General features: G+C 47.3%; 1 protein-coding gene, 1 long non-coding RNA gene and 1 other non-coding gene across 8 annotated transcripts in view; 1 reads left to right on the top strand and 2 right to left on the bottom strand.

Annotated features, from left to right (window-relative positions):
* Positions 1 to 8,106: 8,106 nt before the first annotated feature.
* On the bottom strand, positions 8,107 to 12,470 carry LOC139228716 (uncharacterized). Its single transcript, XR_011587606.1, has 3 exons — positions 12,291 to 12,470; positions 10,790 to 10,958; positions 8,107 to 9,864 (listed from the first exon to the last, which is right to left on the bottom strand). It is a non-coding gene; the product is annotated as an uncharacterized lncRNA (long non-coding RNA).
* LOC139228715 (zinc finger and BTB domain-containing protein 7A-like) overlaps positions 12,233 to 21,675 on the top strand; it is a 177,443-nt gene continuing 168,000 nt past the window's right edge. For 2 of the 6 annotated variants that reach the window (XM_070859992.1, XM_070859990.1), the window contains exon 1: positions 12,233 to 12,324. The gene's annotated coding sequence lies outside the window, so the exon portion shown is untranslated. Of the gene's footprint in view, positions 12,325 to 12,776; positions 12,941 to 21,675 lie in introns of those variants that run through there. The other 4 variants (XM_070859986.1, XM_070859987.1, XM_070859988.1 and 1 more) reach the window with 4 other exon arrangements.
* On the bottom strand, positions 18,443 to 18,640 carry LOC139229463 (U2 spliceosomal RNA). The gene has a single exon (XR_011587722.1). It is a non-coding gene; the product is annotated as a U2 spliceosomal RNA (small nuclear RNA).

The raw sequence follows: 21,675 nt of genomic DNA, 5'->3' as shown, positions 1-21,675 counted from the left end.
AATCCCAGATGCACTGACTGACCTGGTTAAGAACATAAGAAGTAGGAGCAGGAGTAGGCCATACGGCCCCTCGAGCCTGCTCCGCCATTTAATACGATCTTGTCTGATCCGATCATGGACTCAGGTCCACTTCCCAGCCCGCTCCCCATAACCCCCTATTCCCTTATCAGTTAAGAAACTGTCTATCTCTGTCTTAAGTTTATTCAATGTCCCAGCTTCCACAGCTTTCTGAGACACAGATTTACAACCCTCTGAGAATATAAATTTCTCCTCATCTCAGTTTTAAATGTGCGGTCCCTTATTCTAAGATTGTGCCCTCTAGTTCTAGTCTCCCTCTTCAGTGGAAACATTCTCTCTGCATCCACCTTGTCAAGCCCCCTCATAATCTTATACGCTTCGATAAGATCACCTCTCAATCTTCTGAATTCCAATGAGTAGAAGCCCAACCTACTCAACCTTTCCTGATAAGTCAACCCCCTCATCTCCAGAATCAACCTAGTGAACCTTCTCTGAACTGCCTCCAAAGCAAATATATCCTTTCGTAAATATGGAAACCAAAACTGCACGCAGTATTCCAGGTGTGGCCTCACCAATACCCTGTATAACTGTAGCAAGACGTCCCTGCTTTTATACTCTATTCCCTTTGCAATAAAGGCCAAGATTCCATTGGCCTTCCTGATCACTTGCTGTACCTGCATACAAACCTTTTGTGTTTCTTGCACAAGTACCTCAGGTTCATTGATGAGGTAACAGAGAGGATTAATGAAGATAGTGCCATAGATGTTATGTATATATATGGATTTTCAAAAGGCATTTGATAAAGTACCACTGATCAGACTTATTCGGGAAATAGAAACACATTACCATAAAAGGACATGTAATTGGCTAAAAGATGGGAGGCAGAGAATAGCCATGAACGGATGTTTTCCTGACTGGAGAGAAGTATGCAGTGGGGTCCCCAGGGTTCAGTATTAGGGCCATTGCTATTCTTGTTATATATAAATGACCTAAACTTGGGTATAGTGAATACAAAGCTTGGCAACGTCATAAATAGTGACTTGAAGAGGACAAAATCAGACTGGTGAAATGGGCAGACACATGGCAGATGCAATTTAATGTGCATTGGTATGAAGTGATGCACTTTGGGAGGAACAACAGGGAGAGACAGTGTAATTTAAATGATACTATGTTGAGGGAATGCAGGAGCAGAGGGACCTGGGGATGTATATTCACAAATCTTTGAAGATGGCAGGGCAAGTTAAGAAGGTGGTTACACAAGTGTATGAGATACTTGGCTTTGCAAAATCAAGGAACTCATGCTAAACCTTCACAAATCACTGGTTATGCCTCAGTTGGAATATTGTGTATAATTCTGGGCACCACACTTTCGGAAGGATGTCAAGGTCTTGGAGAGGGTACAGAGGGGGTTTACCAGGATGATGGACTTCAGTTATGTGGAGAGATTGGAGAAGCTAGGATTGTTCTCCTTAGAGCAGAGAAAGTTGAAGGGAGACATAATAGAGGTTTTAAAAATTACGAGGGGTTTTGATAGAGCAAGTAGTGAAAAACTATTTCCTCTGGCAAATGGATCAGTGGGTACACAAGAATTAGGAGCAGGAGTAGGCCATGTGGCCCCGCGAGCCTGCTCCGCCATTTAATAAGATCATGGCTGACCTTCGACCTCGACTCCACTTTCTCGTCCGATCTCCATATTTCCAGGTAACCAGAGGTCATAGATTTAAAATAATTGGCAAAAGAACTAGAGGGGGAATTAGGAGATTTTTTTCACACAGCAGTCTGCAAAGATCTGGAACGCACTACCTGAAAAGGTGTTGAAATCAGATACCATAGAATTTTTCAAAAGGCAATTGGACATGTACTTGAAAAGGACTAATTGGCAGGGTTATGGGGAAACAGCTGGGGTGAGGGACTAAATTGGACAGCTCAAAGAGCTGGCATAGGAAAGATGGGCCAAATGACCTCCTTCTGTGCTGTAAGATTCTATAATTCTATGTTTGCACTGCAGAAATGACATCAGATGGCTTGCATAGAAGCATACAAAAAAAAAATCAGTAATTTCCTGACTCATGGGTAGTTAAACTATCAAGAAAATCTACAAATTATTTTATTTTGCTTTCTATAACTTTATCGTGATTACTATTAGAAATTATAATGGGGAATAAGGAAATGGCAAAGAAATTAAACAAATACTTTGTGCCTGTGTTGAAGGAAGAAGATGTAAAAAACTTGCCGGAAATAGTAGAGAACTAAGGGTCTAGCGAGAATGAGGAACTGAAAGAAATTATTAATAAAAAAATGGTACTGGAGAAATTAATGGGACTGAAAGCCGATAAATCCCCTGGACCTGATGGCCTACATCCTTGGGTTTTGAAAGAGGTGGCTATAGAGATAGTGGCAGCATACCACTGCAAGGTACAGTGCAAGCTGGTGCAGGAGGGTGACGGCAGCGAAGAGGGGCATCATCAAGGTTCAGGTCAGTAATTGGAGCGTGGGCAGATACAGCAGGAGCGGCGAGGTCGGAGCGAAGGAGTGGCGAGAGATTGTAGAAGGACGTGATCAGAGCCCAGGAGAGGCACGAGTTCGGGGCCAGAAAAGGCGTGGGCCTAGGGGCAACACGGGCCAACCCACACTGAGATATGTGTGCGCACTAGGCCCGTGCAGCAGAGCTGGTCTCCAGTCGTCTTGGTTAATCCTTGCCTCAGGACCAAGACCTAGCTCTGTCAAGCCCCGTGTGGTGGCTGGTGTGCAACGGTCACCACATTAAAAAAAATCCATGCACAGGCATCTTCCACCCTTCAGGATGTAGTTCGGGATCTGGAATATTAGATCCTTCATTGGAACACCTATGAACTCATCCCTTTTTGGCGTGGAAGCTAGTCATCCTCGTTTGAAGGGACTGCCTATGATGATGATGATGGATGCATTGGTTGTCATCTTCCTAAAATCCATACATTCTGGAACAGTTCCCACAGATTGGAAGGTAGCAAATGTAACCCCAATATTTAAGAAAGGAGGGAGAGAGAAAACAGGGAACTACAGACCAGTTAGCCTGACATCTGTAGTAGGGAAAATGCTAGAATCTATTATTAAGGATATAATAACAGGGCACTTAGAAAATAATAATAAGATTGGACAAAGTTAACACGGATTTATGAAAGGGAAATCATGTTTGACGAATCTGTTAGAGTTTTTTGAGGTTGTAACTAGCAGAATAGATAAGGGGGAATCAGTGGATGTGGTGAATTTGGATTTTCAGAAATCATTCGATAAGGTGCCACACAAGAGGTTATTAAACAAAATTAGGGCTCATGGGATTGGAGGTAATATACTAGCCTGGATTGAGGATTTGCTAATGGACAGAAAACAGCGAGTAGGAATAAACGGGTTATTTTCAGATTGGCAGGCTGTAACTAGTGGGGTACCGCAAGGATCAGTGCTGGGGCCGCAGCTATTCACAATATATATCAATGATTTGGATGAGGGGACCAAATTTAATATATCCAAGTTTGCTGATGATACAAAGCTAGGTGGGGATTTAAATTGTGAGGAGTATGCAAAGACGCTTCCAGGGGATTATAGTATATCCTTCCTTAGGTAAGAAGACCAACATTGTACACAATACTCCAGTTGTGGTCTACCAGGGTCCTCTATAATTGCAGTAAGGCCTCTTTACTCTTATACTTAAATACTCTTGCAATTAAGGCCAACATACCACTTGCTCTCTTAATTGCTTGCTGTATCTGCATGTTAATTTTCAGTGATTCATGCAATAAGGACACCCTGGTCCCTCTGAACACCAACATTTCCCAATCGTTCACCAGAGGGCTGTGGAAGCTCAGTCGTTGAGTATATTTAAGACAGAGATCGATAGATTTTTGGATATTAAGAAAATCAAAGGATATGGCGATATTGCAGGCAAGTGGAGTATAGGTAGACGATAAGCCATGATCTCACTGAATAGCGGAGTAGACTCGAGAGGCCAAATAATAATAACTTTTATTTATATAGCGCCTTTAACGTAGTAAAACATCCCAAGGCGATTCACAGCAGTGTTACAGACAAACAGATAAATTTGACACCGAACCACAGAATAAATTAAGGCAGATGATCAAAAGATTGTTTAAAGAGGTAGGTTTTAACGAGCGTCTTAACAGAGGAAAGAGAGGTAGAGAGGCGGAGAGGTTTAGGGAGGAAATTCCAGAGCTTAGGGTCCAGGCAGCTGAAGGCACGGCCACCGATGGTTGAACAGTTATAATGAGGGATGTCCAAGAGGCCAGAATTTGAGGAGCACAGATATCTTGTGGGATTGTGAGGCTGAAAAAGATTAGAGAGATAGGGAGGGGCAAGTCCATGGGGTGGCTTGTAAACAAGGATGAGAATTTTGAAATCAAGGCGTTGTTTAACAGGGAGTCAAAGTAGGTCAGAAAGCACAGGTATGATGGGTGATTTTGACTTGATGCAGGTTAGTACACGGGCTGCTGAGTTTTGGATGACTTCAAGTTTATATAGTGTAGAATGTGGAATGCCGGCCAGGAGTGCATTGGAGTAGTCAAGTCTAGAGGTATCAAAGGCATGAATGAAGGTTTCAGCAGCAGAAGAACTGAGGCAGGGGCAGAGACGGGCAATGTTATGGAGATGGAAAAAGCCGGTTTTAGTTATGTCATGGATATGTGGCTGGATATGCGGCTGGAAACAAATATGACACCTAGGTTGCGAACAGTTTTGTTCACCCTCAGATTGATGCTAGGGAGAGGGATGGAGTCAGTGGTTAGGGAACACAGTTTGTGGCGGGGACCAAAGATAATGGCTTCGATCTTCCCAATATTTAACCGGAGAAAATTTCTGCTCAGCCAGTACTGGATGTCGGACAAGCAATCTTGCAATTTAGATACCAAGCAGGGGTCGACAGAAGTGGTGGAGAGGTAGAGCTGGGTGACGTCTGCGTACATGTGGAAATGGCCTACTCCTGCTCCTATTTCTTATGTTTTTAGTTTTTAAAGGCATTGTAAGATGATGAAAATCACATGGATTGTATCTTTCAGTCTGTACTTTTGTAACTCCTGTGCCCATGCTTGTCCATTTATACTGTCAAGTCATCCCTTGGTTAAGGAGAACAGGATGAGAAGACATCTTTCCTTCCAGGCCCTGTTCCTACTCTTACTTCTCCAGATGAGCTGGGTATTACTGGTGAAACCAGCCCTGAGGGAAATCCTGAGGGAGCATGTCAGTTAGGATTAGGATTTCAACTCCAAGCAACAAGTCCTGTGCCCTTACATTGTAGGCGAGGGCCTCTTTATATGTAGATGTATACAGTATCTTTTGGCATTGCTCAAATAGTCATGACACTGTTTACACACAGCGAGTTACAAAGTGGAAGTCACGCACTGAATTTAAAACTTTTTGAGACAAAACTTGTTACTATTTACATAACTAAATGAGAATCATTCATCTGACTCAAGGCTATCAAACTGGTTTTCCCGTGTAAGCGGAACCATCTTGGTTTTTACCCTGGTTCTGGGGGTGGCCATAGATCTCCTGGTTATTATCCTGGTCCCTCAAGAGGCCATAATGCTCCTGTTTGATATCTTGGACCTTGGGGTGACCATAGCTATTTTGGTTGTTATCCTGGTCCCTCAAATGGCCATAGCTCTTGTGGTTGACATCTCAGTCCCTGGGAAGGTCCTATCTCTCCATATTGTTATAATGTCCCCTCTGGTGGATATAGCTTTCCAGGTTAGCTTAGACCTCATGGCTACAAGATGGCTTTCCTGGTTAGATGTGGTCTCCCTCAACCCCATTCCCAGCACTCCTGGCTAGTTGTAGCCCTCCTATTTGATACCAGGCACTCCTGGCTAGATGGTACTGTGTGATGTGGTACTGAGCAATACAGTCCAGGTTGACCCCAGCAACAATACTGAATTGCTGGGCTTGGCTGGAATGGTGGAGGAAGTGCTACCTTTGGCCTGAAGGTGGACTAGGCTTCCTGCTTGTAATCACTGTGCAGAGACCCCTGCGCCCCATCCCCACGACTGAACGGCCTGCCAAACCTCAGCCCTTAATAATGGCCAGTTGGGCGAAATGCTGGTGAGATACCAGTGCCCACGGAACAGTAACCCAGTATGGGTTCATGGGGCGGGAAGATTAGAGAGGGAAAAAGGGGGCAGTTCAGGTGGCAGAAGACTTTATTTTTGTTTGACTTTGAACTGTTGCAGCTTACACAATGTAAGATAATGCTTTTTAATTGCCTTTTTGTTTATTTTGAAGTGCACTTGCTTCTCTAGCGGGGCGAGATTCTGGTTGCCAAGATCTTCTACGGAGAGAAAAGGCTGCCAGGAAGTCCCAGCAAATGTTTGTGTCAAGATTGGCTCGTGTCGATGTCCATCAACAACTCTGCCCTCCTTATATGTCCTTACATTGTAATGAGAAACAGGAAAGAACTTGAACGAGATTAAAGGGTCGACCATGTTAACGGAAAACTTTTGAGATTATATGTGGTTTATAAATATTGTTTTAGGAGCCACGGTCTTCTGCAGCAGCAAGTAAGTGAAATTTGTTTTATTCAGGCTTGTGAGCAGATGGCTTTCCTGTCCAGGCAGCCAGCTGATTGAATGCACTGGAGCGCTGAAGCGTCTTGGCAATGCTGTGCCAATGCTTCACCGTGTAGAGAGCTCCTCATCTCAGCCGTGCGGCGAAGAGAAGCGACTAGTTATAGAATAATCTGGGGGCAGGGAGTGGGGGGGGGGGGGGGGAGAGCTGCTCGTGTTGCAAAAATCCTAAACATCTTCTTTCTGAATGGATTCACAGTGGCATTACACGTTGTGACTACGGCAATTCTTGACATTTTCCCGGGCACTTGATGCCAATGGCTAAATCAAGAGCAGGTGCCGGTAGGGGCCTGGCAAAACGTCACTACTTCGCCCCCGCATCTCTTTGTTGAGAAATGATGTGTCACATGGAAAGCTAAAAGGGGAAGTGGAAAAGCAATTGCTACCAATGGTTTGAAGATAAAGGCACTGACTGATATGGTAATGAGCCACGCAGACCAGTCCAGTGCCAAGTTCAATCACGGGGATGTACCGAGATAGATGAGCTCATCTGTGGAGGGGTGGGGCATTATAATGTCTTGGTGCACATATACAAGGGAGAGGAAAATCCTTCTGATGACTATCCAGTGGCCCCCCCCTCACCCCTGTAAAGTATGAGAAAGCAGATATTGGGCGAGGACCAGACAGATCCAGCTGTGACATCTCCCACCGACAACCACCATCTAGGCTCACATGAAGGAAGTCAATTTAGGAAAGGTTGCAGTGGGAGCAGGGGGGCATGGAAACATCCCCAGTAAGAGTCAGGAAAGGAAAAGAGAAGGGGAAAGCAAAGAAAAAAGAACACATTTTCTGACCACATCTGGCCCAGAATCAAGTGGCCCAAAATAGAGGGTCCAGGGACTTGAGCACATAAATCTAGGCTGACACTCCTCAGGGAGTGTTATGCTGTCGGAGGTGCCGTCTTTTGGATGAGATGTTAAACCGAGGCCCTGTCTGCTCTCTCAAGTGGAAACAAAAGATCCCATGGCACTATTTTGAAGAGCAGGGGAGTTATCCCCGGTGTCCTGGCCAATACTTATGAATATAACAAAAACAGATTATCTGGTCATTATCACATTGCTGTTTGTGGGAGCTTGCTGTGTGCAAATTGGCTGCCGCATTTCCCGCATTACAACAGTGACTACACTTCAAAAGTACTTCATTGGCTGTAAAGGACTTTACGACGTCTGGTGGTCGTGAAAGGCACTATATAAATGCAAGTCTTTCTTTCTAGATTCTGCAGGTGCATTTAAGTTCAGGGGTGTAGCTGGTAAAGTTGAACACTTCTTCGAAATGCTGCCAGCACTCCACACTCCCTCATCCCCATGATGGCACAGTCCGGCTAATTTTACTTTTCACAGTTGATGGACTGTGAAATATTTTGAATCGATTTACAAGAAGTTGGTGTTTACAATACTTCGAATCAGACATTCATGGTTTATAAAGGTAGAGGGACCATTTGTCAATTGGCCGAAAATGGACCTGAAAGCTGCAGGCACAATTAATATGAAATTACAGACTTTATTGCTTGAAGTAAATTTGTCAGTGATGTCAGTGTCTGAACTTACCAGGACTGCCTCATTACTAACATTTATAATTTTTTTCTACTTCATCACTGGATTGTAAAAAAATGAATTAACTTCAACATTTGCTTTCTAAACAGTAGAAAAGTACTGCCTGATATTCTTTTTAAAAACATAAGTTACATCAGAAACATTAACATTCAGTCTACGAGTCCACAATTTGATAACGGTTAGCTGTGAAATCCTTGCACAGTACAAACTAAATGTTCAGACTATTTATTGTAGTACAATCATTCACATCTTTGTAATAGCCACACTCCTGCACACCACCACATTAAGGGGCCCAGACGAGCCAAGGGCCCAGGGGCAGCACGGGCCTGCCCACACTGCAATATGTGTGCATACTAGGTCCGTGCAGCAGAGCAGGTCTCCAGTCGTCCTGGTTAACCCTTGCCACTGGATAAAGGCCTAGCTCTGTCAAGCCCGTCTGGTGGCTGATGTGCAACAGTCACCACACGTTAAAAAAAAATCCATGCACAGGCATCTTCCAGCCTTCAATTGGAATTCAGGACTGGAACATCGGGTCCTTCATTGAAACATCTGTGAACTCTTGTGGAAGCAAATCATCCTCGTTTGAGGGACCGTCCATGAATGAATGAATGAAGGGGCCGAAATTCCCTTGATAACGCTGCCAGTTAACGTTGGCGATGGGTGGCAAAGGCCTACCGTTGGTGGTAAGCGTCATCCACGCCCCCGTCGAAATTGAGTTGGTCTTTGGTGGAGGCGCTAAGAGGTAACGCTGCGCCCTCTAATGCCACCCACGTGGTGACGTCATCCAGCGTGCAACTGATATTGCTGTCGCGATATTGCGTTTCTACAGTGGCCTCACCAGCAGGCGTTCGTACAGCCTGTTAGAAGTGGTGTGAACATAGCGGATCTTGGGCGGAATCGCCCAGAGATCAAAGTAAGTTTTTTTCTTTATTTATTTCAACATTTATTTACTAGTTGTACCAGTGGGGGAGTGTGTGGGTTGGAGAAGTTAATTTTTTTTTTCTTCACGTTTTTGCAGCTCGCATGCCGGCAGCCTTCCGTCAGGAAATTGAGTGTGCCTCCTGAGCTCCCGCTGCATCAGCGCCCAAGGATGAGTGCACAACGCCACCTTTTAGCGCTGCTCTCTCTTTGGGCGCAAGAACTGAATTTGGCATTTTGAGCCTGCACCTAACGCCTGGCGCTAAAGTCAGCATTCGGGCGGTGACACCACCTCAAAAACGGCAATAACCAATTTCGACCCCTATGTGTCACGTTAGAACTGATTCCGCAATCCTACGCTCAAAACTGGGAAGCCGTACTCGATAGGAGCATGGGTTGGAGATAGAGCTACAACACCAAAGCTCCGAAAGTCTGACCTGTGAATGCAGATTCCCATTAGGAACATAGAATTATTCATTTTGTTAAATGGGAGGAATAGGCCTCTGCCTCCAAAGAAAGGGATGATTCCTTTAAAATGTTTGCAATGGTGGGCGGGTGCCGGAGGTTCTGGCTATTGGGGGATACATGGCGTCGGAGATGTGCCTGTAATAGCATTTGCGCCAGCCTGTCTCGTGTCGATTAGATACCCTCACATTGAGCCCGCAGACTCCCGCTGGTCGATGCTGAGGGGCACTGCCAAGTCCCAATCTTGGCAGAACTGTCAGGATCACATCCCATGGAATTTCAGGGTCGGGTCACTTGTGTTTCTGTAACATATAATGATAAAGGCACAAAGTTTCTCTATGCTTCCTGTACGTCATATAGCGATTCTTCGATATAATGACACACCCAGGCTTTCCTCTCTCTCACCGTCTCATGGGCTGCCTCAATAGCTCACTGGACCTTTCCCCACACTCGTGCATTTGATTTAAAAATTGCACCGATAGTTTATCAAGAACGGGTAGACTCACTCAGGGATAAGGGAGTCAAGCGTTATGGGGAGCGAGCAGGGAAGTGGAGTTGAGGCCAAGATCAGATCAGCCATGATCTTATTGAATAGCGGAGCAGGCTCGAGAGGCCAAATGGCCTACTCCTGCTCCTATTTCTTATGTTCTTTTATTCCCCTGACACTGCCGTATATCACTGACCCACACCTTATCCCCACACCCTGACACCCAAACCAACATAATAGCTCAAACCCTCCATCCCAGGTCTGTCTCCAGTCAGGACATCAGCTAGTCTAATAAAATGGGAAAGGGACCACGATGGTTCAGTGCTGTGCGGTGAGCCTTGCCGGTAATGGGCACAGGTTTATACTCATAATCCCCACATCATGGTAGAATGATTAGAGGGGAGTTGAGGAGAAATGTTTTCACCCAGAGGGTGGTGGGGGTCTGAAACTCATTGCCTGGAAGGAAGGCAGAAACCCTCATTGCATTTAACAAGTACTTAGATATGCACTTGAAATGCCGTAACATACAGGGCTAAGGAGCAAGAGCTGGAAAGTGAGATTAGGCTGGATAGCTTGTTTTGGCCGGCACAGACACAATGGGCCGAATGGCCTCCCTTTGTGCCGTAAATTTCTATGATTCTAATTTAAAATGGAATTCTGTTGCCAGTGGAGACACAATGCTTAGCATATCCAACCAATGCACTGCAGAAACAATAAAACAAATTGAATGTTGAACTGACCAGCCAAAACAAGTCCGAGGAAGATGTGATCAAACTGTTGGTCAGACAGCTCCTTGAGAACTGTGTCCAGTTCTGGTCACTGAGACACGGGGGAACGATACAAGCGCTGGAGGCAGATCCCTAGTGTCTGAGTTAGGAGGACAGACTGCGGAAATGTGGGTTTTTCAACCTGGAAAGGAAGCATCTCAGAATTAACTTTAAAGAGGCATATAGGATAGTTAATGGTATGAAAACGGTTAATCCAGATTATTATGTTAAATTACAAAGGGACATAGGTTCAAATTATTAAAAGGTAACTTGAGGACTGATATCAACAACTTGCATTTATATAGTGCCTCTAACCGGGAGCCAATGTAGGTCAGCGAGTACAGGAGTGATGGGTGAGCGGGACTTGGTGCGAGCTAGGACACGGGCAGCCAAATTTTGGATCACTTCTAGTTTACATAATGTAGAATGTGGGGGGGCCAGCCAGGAGTGCGTTGGAATAGTCAAGTCTAGAGGTAACGAAGGCATGGATGAGGGCTTCAGCAGCGGATGAGTTGAAATACAGAGGTATAATAAAAAAGGAAGTCCTTCCTCATGCAGAGAGTGATCCATACTTAGAATGGACCCCTGGGCAGAGTAGTGGAAGTGAAAACCCTGGGATCCCTGAAGAAACAATTAGAAGCAGCAATTAGGGAGTGTATGGCCATTCTAGATGGGTGAATTAAGATTGCTCAATTGGCATTCCTCACCTGCATGTTATGATTTTGTGCAGAGAAAGACCAGATTGCCCTTGCCATTATCAGCATGTCCAGCTAAAGGAGTGTCAAGGTTATACCAGAACTCCCAGGTGTTAATATGATTCAGCAATTCTAATCTTCCAAGCAAAACCGGAGAGATTTGCTCTTGGACTGGTCAGATCCATAATAACCCATGTACCAAATCCCACTGGTTAGCCCATTGTTCGAAATGGTATTTAAAAAAAAATAGACAGTGCCCCTTTAAGAGACTCGCCCCAAGTGGGGGTCATTGCAGCTTTAAATATTGGGAGGTACTGCGGGGGTATCGCAGTGAGACCCTATCAGTGCACTGGCAGCAGCAGGAAAGAGATTTGCCTTTGATGAGACGCCTTGCTTATTTTTGGTGAAGGGAGGGGGTGGGGTATTTTACAGCTTTAAGAGTGGGGGCTGAGGGTAGTAGGGGGGAGTGGGGGTTGTGGGACACCAGGGGAGCCCTTCAGAGTAGCAGGGGAAGGGGAGAATTGTCGTTTGGGAGGCGAGAGCCTTTGGTCTGCTTGGTGACTGACAACTAAAAAGAAAGGGGAAGCTGCAGCTGAGCGGGTAGGACCCTGACAGTCGCAGGGAGGGCACAAGACCGCTTTAAGAGAGGGGAGGGCCTGGTGGAACCAGGAAGGGAGTGAGTTACATACGGGCTATTGGCGAGAGGGAGGGAGTGAGTGTGGGTGGGTGACACATCTAACCTGGGCCTGAACCCCAGCCGACTCGAGACCACCGGGTACCTGCTCCGCCGTCGCCGGACCGCTCGGACGCGAGGTAAAGTGGACGATGGCAGCGTGTTTTGTGAGGCGGACATCGACGCGCGGCCGGCCGGCCGGCTTTCTCTCGCTTCTCTACTGTACTCTCTACTGTACATTGGCTCGCGCTTCGCCCCCCGACTGACCGGGGAGCGGGAGGAGGAGGGGGGAGCGGCAGTGAGCAGGCGCAAGCGCGGTGCGCGCCGGGAGCTGTAGTCCGGCTGCTGGATTGTCGCCGCGGCGGCAATCCAGCAGCCGGACTACAGCTCCCGGCGCGCATCGCGCGGGGGAGTGCGCGCGCGAGAGAGAGAAACAGAGCGCGCGCAGCAGGAGGGGGGTGCGGTGCGGTGCAACCTAACCCAACAGCGGCAACGGTCGAAGGGTGCGCGCGGAGCGACTGATTGACAAGCGCGCCGGCCAATGGACGAGCGGCGGCTGATTGTGACGCAGCCTGCGGGAAGGCGAAGCGAAGGAGGAGGAGGCGGGGCAAGTCGCCGAGCAAAAAAAGTTAGGTTGAGTCCGCGAGAGGGAGAGCTTCTTTAAAAAGATCCTAATCTTAAGAGGGAAGGTGGGCATAGCCTCCAGTGCGCACGACTAATAATGGCTCAGCAGCGTGACTGCCTGTGCTTTTCGAGGTTAAATATGGCATTTTTTTGTTGCTTTTATATAATGTCATTAAAAAGCAGTGGGTCATTGGGGAGCTGTTGGGTCGCGCTGTGCCAGCACACTGGGCAAAATGGTGCCTACCTGCCTTGAGCTGGGCAGCTCTGTGTGGTGAAAGTTCAAAGAGGAAGCTTCTGGCATTTTTTCCTCCCCTCAGCCAGCCTCACAGTGACTGCCACTGAGGCTCGGCCTCATGTCCGTCTTCAGGGTCAAGGTGCCATCTTCCTTTGCCAGTTAATCTATTCCACTGTGCATCTATAACATTTGGGATCTATTAAGTGTTTATAAATTCTGGGCACTGTGAATGCAGGCCCTGCCCTTGTCAGCTAAGGTGACACCCCAGGGAGGGACCAGCTCCATCCCACGATGCAATATATTGAATTTGCTAAACATTTCCTATATCTGTGGGCTGGTTATGCCAAATGTGTGTGTGTGTGTCTGTCTGTTTTGGGGCTATCATAAGTCACAAAACTAGAGCCTTGTGCTATATTGTTTGATGTATAATTTGATATGGTACAAGTTGGTGCCTGATCACTGTAGGCCGCAGAGATAACCAGGATCTTGTGCTGAACACTGGCTTCCTGGTTTGATGTTGAAAGTGCAGTGGTTTCTTTGGCAGACTGTTCTGCGTTTAAAATGGGCACATTTTTAAAGAGAGATATCTACAATGCACCATAAGTTTGTGTAGCTCAGCAGACATGTTGTTTGGAAAGTCTTCGAATTTAAGTAAGGATGGACTTTGGATAGATCTTAAAGCTGATGTTTTGCTAATTCGTAAAAGTAATATAATTTGTTGCATTTATAAACTGTGTCAGAGTGAGTGAGTCCATTATTTGTGTATTCCGGTTAGATTTACTGCCCTTAATGTTGTGGTATTATCTGCGGAGACCATTTTTTTCATGCATTTTATTTCGAAGTATGATTTGTGAATGTTAAATTGTCACGAGCTACATTAAACCGTTCTGTCTGGACAAACATTTCCCATTGTTTGAGCTGTTTTAAAATATGCCTAGCTCTATTCACTTGGGAAAGGGGTGGGGAAGGAGAAGGTTGCAGGAAAGGAACTTTGAAAGTGAACTGTGTGCATACAGACTGTTTCTAGCTGACCTAATCTGATAGTTATTTTTACTGATAAATGTACTTTGGTATGTAAGGCTGTAAGGGGATGTTGTTTGGAAATTTTCACTAACCAGCTGATAAAGATTCAGAAGCTATGTGAAAGACAATGCACTTCTTGGAAGTGTTGCTGGTCTATAAAGTACAAAACTAAACACTAAAGTTAAATAACTTGTACTTGGACATTCTGTCCAGTTTTGATCTCTTTCCCCTGCCCCCGTATCTGGAGATCGATATTGAGATTATTATAGGTTCCAGCAGGGATGCAGAGGAGGGCAACAAGAATGATACCTAAATTTGGATCTTGGTTATGAGGCTGGATTGAGAGTCGGAGATCTTCATGGTTGGAGAAATATAGGATTTTCGGATATGATTGAGGATTTGGAAAGGATTAGATCTAAGAGCATAAGAAATAGGAGCAGGAGTAGGCCATTTGGCCCCTCGAGCTTGCTCCACCATTCAATAAGATCATGGCTGGTCTGATCTTGGACCTCAACTCCACTTCCCTGCCTGCTCCCCATAACCCTTGACTCCCTTACCATTCAAAAATCTGTCTATCTCCACCTTAAATATATTAGAAACATAGAAATTTACAGCGCAGAAGTAGGCCATTCCGGCCCATTGTGTCCGCGCCGGCCCTTGGTCAGCAGCCCTAAAGGTTAAATATGAACCTATGAACAATGACGGAAAGGCAAAGAGCACCCAGCCCAACCAGTCCGCCTCACACAACTGCGACACCCCTTCTACTGAAAACATCTACACTCCACCCCAACCGGAGCCATGTGGTGATCTGGGAGAGGCAAAAACTAATATGTCCTTACTATACAGTATAAATGCACACGAGGCCCATGCTTGAGAGAAAGTCACTCTGTGACCAGTAACCTTTATTTGCTAGCACTCAAGTGATGAAGGTGGGTGGAGCTTCCCCTTTTATACCTGAAAGTCCAGGTTAGGAGTGTCTCCCACAAGTTCACCACCTTGTGGTCATTGTTCTCTGTGTATAACTTAGGTCCGTTTATACATGGGCTACAATGATGGTTGAATACATGACATCACCTTCCCGCCCCCCCCCCCCCCCCCCCCCAAAGTCTTATTGGGATCACAGGTTAAGTCTCTCTGGTGGTTTACGCTCCCTTGTCGAGCGCCTGGGTTGGAGCTTCGGTTGTTGGGCGCTTGCCTGAGTGTCTGCTGTTTGCGGTGCCTCAGGCCTGTCCAGACGGCCCACAGTGACTGGGCTCTACTCCACTCGGTTCCGGTGTTCGGACACCTGTGGTGGAGTGAACTCTACATCGTGTTCTTCCTCTGCTTCTTCTATGGGATTGCTGAACCTCTTTTTTTTTTTTGTTTGATCCACATGTTTGCGGCAGATTTGCCCATTGGTAAGTTTAATTACCAGAATCCTACTCCCCTCTTTGGCAATCACAGTGCCTGCGAGCCATTTGAGCCCTGCAGCGTAGTTGAGGACAAATACAGGGTCGTTGACATCGATACCTCGCGCCCTCGCATTCCTGTCATGGTAGTCACATTGTGACTGATGCCTGCTCTCGACAATTTCTTTCATGGTGGGGTGTATAAGGGATAACCTGGTTTTGAGCGTCCTTTTCATTAGCAGCTCTGCGGGTGGAACCCCTGTGAGCGAGTGGTCGGGATCTATCGGCCAACAGGAGGCGTGAAAAGCGGCTTTGTAGGGAACCCCCTTGGATTCTGAGCATCCCCTGTTTGATTATCTGCACTGCTCGTTCCGCCTGGCCGTTTGAGGCCGGCTTGAATGGTGCCGTTCTGACATGGTTAATTCCATTGCCTGCCATGAAGTCCTGGAATTCAGTGCTTGTAAAGCACAGGCCATTGTCACTGACCAAGACATTCGGTAGACCACAGGCAGTGAACATTGCCCATAGACTTTCTACCGTGGCAGAGGATGTGCTTGAATTTAAAATGTTTCACTCGATCCATTTGGAGTAGGCGTCTACTACAACCAAAAACATTTTTCCCATGAAAGGACCTGCGTAGTCCACATGGATGCGTGACCATGGCTTGGCGGGCCAGGACCAGGGGCTAAGGGGTGTTTCCCTGGGTGCATTGCCCAGCTGGGCACACGTGTTGCACCTGCGAACACAAAGTTCCAGGTCTGCATCTATCCCCGGCCACCAAACCTGTGCCCTGGCAATTGCCTTCATCATGACAATGCCCGGGTGCTCATTGTGGAGTTCTCTGATGAACACCTCTCTGCCCATCTGGGGCATGACTACACTGTTTCCCCATAGTAGGCAATCGGCCTGAATTGAGAGTTCATCCCTACGCCTGTGAAATTGTTTAAATTCCTCAGGGCATGCCCCTTACGTGGATGCCCAGTCCCCATTCAGGACACATTTCTTGACTAAAGACAGTAGCGGGTCTCTATTTGTCCAGACTTTAATCTGACGGGCCGTCAAGAGTGAGCCTTCGCTTTCGGAAGCTTCAACAGCCATGACCATCTCAGCAGCATGCTCGGTAGCCCCCTCAGTGGTGGCTAGTGGGAGCCTGTTGAGTGCATCGGCGCAGTTTTCAGTGCCTGGTCTGTGCTGAATTGTATAGTCATAGGCGGCTAACATGAGTGCCCACCTCTGTATGCGGGCCGATGAGTTAGCATTTATGGCCTTGTTGTCGGCCAAAAGGGACGTTAGGGGTTTTTGATCTGTCTCCAGCTCAAATTTCCTGCCAAACAGGTACTGGTGCATTTTCTTTACTGCATATACACAAGCAAGCGCCTCCTTTTCTACCATCCCGTAGCCCCTTTCTGCCTGGGACAGACTTCTGGAGGCATAAGCTACCGGCTGTAACTGACCCTTGGCATTAACATGCTGCAACACACACCCGACACCATAGGACGCTGCATCGCATGTTAAAACAAGTTTCTTACATGGGTCATATAGCGTTAACAGATTGTTAGAGCAAGCAATTTGTTATGCTCCATCAAAAGCCCTTTCCTGGCTGTCCCCCCAGACCCATTCGCGACTTTTGCGTAGGAGCACTTGTAGCGGCTCTAACAGCGTGCTCAATTTGGGAAGAAAGTTACCAAAATAGTTCAGGAGCCCCAGGAACGAACGCAGCTCCTTCATGTTACGGGGTCTGGGTGCTCTCTGGATCGTTTCCGTCTTGGACGCAGTAGGTCTGATCCCGTCGTCCCCAGGAATTCTACCTCTGGAGCTAGGAAGACTCCCTTCGCCTTTTTCAGTCGCAGCCCTACCCGGTCCAGTCTGCGTAGCACCTCCTCCAGGTCGTGGAGGTGTTCTTCAGTATCGCGACCCGTGATGAGGATGTTGTCTTGAAAAACCACCGTCCCTGGAATCGACTTGAGGAGGCTTTCCATATTTCGTTGAAAGATCGCGGCGGCCGAACGAATCCCGAACGGGCATCTGTTGTACTCAAACTCCTGGGTCATGTAAGCTGAGGTCAGGTCCAATTTTGAAAAAAGTTTGCCAGCGGATAGCGTCGCAAAGAGGTCCTCCGCTCTCGGTAGCGGGTACTGGTCTTGGAGTGACACCCGATTGATGGTGGCCTTGTAATCACTACATATCCTGACCGACCCATCCGCCTTGAGCACCGGCACAATCTGGCTCGCCCAGTCACTGAATTAGACTGGCGAGATGGTGCCTTCCCTCAGCAGGCGGTCCAATTCGCTTTCTGTCTTTTCCCGCATCACGCACGGCACCGCTGTGGCCTTGTGGTGTACTGGCCTGGCGTCTGGGTTTATGTAAATCACTACCTTGGTCCCCATGAAAGTGCCGATGCCGGGTTGAAATAACGAGTCAAATTTGTCCAGGACCTATGAGCATGATACTTGCTTCACAGAAGAAATTGCATTGACATTGCCCCATTTCCAGTTCATGACAGCAAGCCAACTCCTCCCCAGTAGTACGGGACCGTCCCCCGGGACAATCCAGAGTGGCAACCTGTTCTCCGAATCTTTGTGGGTCATGACTACCGTGGCGCTGCCTCGCACCGGAATGATCTCCTTTGTGTATGACGGTAGCTGTGCGTCAATTGGCGATAATTTTGGCCTCCTGACCTTGGACACCCACAACTTTTCGAACTGTTTGATACTCATCAGGGACTGGCTGGCCCCCGTGTCTAGGTCCATTGATACTGGGATGCCATTGAGGAGCACTTTCATCATTATCGGTGGCATCCTGATGTATGAACTGTATATGTTTTTTATTTTTTTTTTAATTTTTCGTAGCCAATCTTTCCAATTCTTTGTCAGATCACAAACGCCAGAGGTCACCTTGCACACATCAAGGATCACCCTGCGCTAATGCTCTTAGCCAAAAGGCCTAGAGCCCAAGCACCGTTCCTGGAAGTACTGCAATACCAGGTTCGTGCCATGGAGGTGGATGGGTCAGCAACCCCACACACCTCCGTGGAGGTGGATGGGTCAAACCACCCCACCCACCTCCGATTTCCAAAAAAGCATAGGAGAACCACCTTCCTGATCCAGGGAGAACCACGTTGGGGTCATGGTTACTCCCCTGTCAGGTCAGTTACGCATGATCTTAGCCAAAAGGCCGAGAAGCGATATGAATTGTATATGTTTTTTTTTTAAATTCGTAGCCAATCGTTCCAATTCTTTGTCAAATCACAAACGCCAGAGGTCACCTTGGGCCCATTCAAGGATCACTCTGCGCCAATGCTCTTAGCCAAAAGGCCTAGAGCCACTGCACCGTTCCTGGAAGTACTGCAATACCAGGTTCGTGCCATGGAGGTGGATGGGTCAGGTCCCCCACACACCTCCGTGGAGGTGGATGGGTCAAGCCACCCCACCCACCTCCTATATGAATTGTATATGTTTTTTTTTTAATTTTTTTTTTATTTCAAAATATACTTTATTCATAAAAAGAATCTGTACAGTACATTCAATGGCATTTCATTACATTTCGCTGCGGTCGGCAATCCCATACAATACATCTGGGTGCTGACGGCAGTTCCGTTCGTTACATTTCTCGTTTTTCTGTTCAACTGCGATTCAGTACAATAAACAGGGTACATTGTGGTACATTTACACAAATTACATTTCATGTGTTACAATACAGTGCCCGGAATGGGTGACGGTACATTTACATTTTTTCTTTTCAAACATGCATTTCATAACACACCTTGCAGTGTACATGGCACTACATTGATGTTTACAGATTTGGTGCTCTATGTACACAAAGTGTAAATTACAAATACAGCCCGAGGGAGTTTGGTGCTGATTTCTGCCCCCGGGTTTTCCGTGACAGAAGGGCTTTAGACTGTGGCCCTTCCCCACCGTGCCTTTGCGGCGACTGCACCAATTTTAAGTGCGTCCCTCAGCACGTATTCCTGTATCTTGGATTGCGCCAGTCTGCAACATGCGGACGTGGTCATCTCCTTGTTCTGGAAGACCAGCAAGTTTCGGCAAGACCAAAGAGCGTCTTTGACCGAGTTGATGGCCCTCCAGCAGCAGGTGATGTCTGTCTCGATGTGTGTCCCTGGGAACAGCCCGTAGAGCACAGAGTCCTGTGTTACGGAGCTGTTGGGATGAACCTCGACAGCAACCACTGCATCTCTTTCCAGACCTGCGTTGCAAAGGCGCAATCCTGAAGGAGATGGGTGACAGTCTCGTCCGCCCCGCAGCCGGCCCGGGGGCACCGTGCCGTGCTGCTGAGGCGTCGGCTGTGCATGAACACTCTGACGGGTAGAGCCCCCCTCACCGCCAACCAAGCTACGTCTTGGTGCTTGTGTGTAAGCTTTGGCGATGAGACGTTCTGCCAAACAAGTTCGACAGTCCGCTCAGGGAACCACCCGACAGGGTCCACCGTCTCCTTCTTTCGGAGGGCGTCCAGGACCTTACGTGCTGACCACTGTTTGATGGCCTTGTGGTCAAAGGGGTTTCTTTTGAAGAACTTTTCCACGAAGGACAGGTGGACAGGCATGGTCCAACTGGTGGGGGCGTTTTGTATATGTGCTCCACATGAACTCAGCTTCCAGTGATTTCACCAGTGTACATTTGGCCTCGTAGGGCTTATATCGGGCCCGTCCTCCTCGTACATCAGCCTGGCTGCAGGCTTCCGGCACATACGTGCCAAGTGACCGCTGGCATTGCAATTTCTGCATGTATATTGCTGATACCTGCAAACTCTGGCTGGGTGTGTGCCTCCACACCTCCAACATGAGCCATTGTTGGAAACAAAAGGTCCATTACCAGTCGATCGTGTCTGACTGTCCTTAAACGCACCATTGACAGGTGTTGATGGCCCCATTACTGGCCGCATTGTCCCTTGCGATGGCGTGAATCGCTGTTCAGTTAGCCATTGCCTCTGTTGAATTTCCCCTCTGGGTTCGACTACATGTTGGAGCATGTCCGATTGCCCTTGTCTGCCTGGAGAACTGTGTGCCGCTTCAACAATATTGACTCCCTGTCCATTTGCTGCATTTGAGCCCAGATTTTTGTCAAACATCATTCTGGTCTCTTCCTCCCCCGAGATAAAAGTCTGGGCCATCAAAGCCGCCATTTTCAGGGTCAAGTCTTTGGTCTCAATCAGTTTCCTGAAAACCCCAGCGTGCCCGATGCTCTCAATTTAAAAAAAAGTCTCGCAGCATCTCCGCTCTGCATGCATCTGAGAACTTACTTAGGCTCGCCAGTTGCTGGAGATCTGCCACAAAGTCTGGAACGCTTTTCCCTTCTCGCCGCCGGTGCGTATAAAACCGGTGTCTCGTCATGTGCTTGCTGCTCGCCGGTTTAAGGTGTTCCCTGATCAACTTACTGAGCTCTTCAAAATCTTGTCCGTCGGCTTCTCTGGCGTTAGAAGGTCCTTCATCAGGGAGTACTTCCTGGATCCACAAACCATCAGGAGATGAGCCCTGCGTTTGTCGGCCGACTCCTGTCCTAACCATTCCTTAGTGACGAAACTTTGCTGTACTCTCTCAATAAAATCATCCCAATCATCCCCAACACAGTACCTCTCGTCTGTGCTGCTAGTGGCCATGCTCGCATGATTTAAATCCCAGTTTCTCGTCACCAATAATATGTCCTTACTATACAGGCCCATGCTTGAGAGAAGGTCACTCTGTGACCAGTAACCTTTATTTGCTAGCACTCAAGTGATGAAGGTGGGTGGAGCTTCCCCTTTTATACCTGAAAGTCCAGGTTAGGAGTGTCTCCCACAAGTTCACCCACCACCTAGTGGTCATTGTTCTCAGTGTATAACTTAGAGGTCAGTTTATACATGGGCTACAATGATGGTTGAATACATGACAAAAACCAACTTAAAAACCCAGGCCAACTTGGGGAGAACAAAATCTGGGAAAATTCCTCTCTGACCCATCCAGGCGATAGAAACTAGTTCAGGAGATCACCCTGGCCGTATTCTATTCCCTGCAGTACTTACCATTATATCTGCGCTGTCCAACAAAAGGTCATCCAGTCTAATCCCAATTACCAACCCTGCAGATTACAGCACTTTAAGTGCCCATTCAACCATCTCTTTAAAAGTGGTGAGGGTTCTTCATCCACCACTCTTCCAGGCAGTGAGTTCCAGATTCCCACAACCCTCTGCGTATAGAAGCCCCCCCCCCCTCAAATCCCCTCTAA

The sequence above is a fragment of the Pristiophorus japonicus genome, chromosome 18, assembly GCF_044704955.1.
Source record: "Pristiophorus japonicus isolate sPriJap1 chromosome 18, sPriJap1.hap1, whole genome shotgun sequence".
In the NCBI taxonomy this organism is placed as follows: Eukaryota; Metazoa; Chordata; class Chondrichthyes; family Pristiophoridae; genus Pristiophorus; species Pristiophorus japonicus.
The sequence above is the reverse complement of the archived record's forward strand: the minus strand, read 5'-3'. Positions and strand labels throughout refer to the sequence as shown.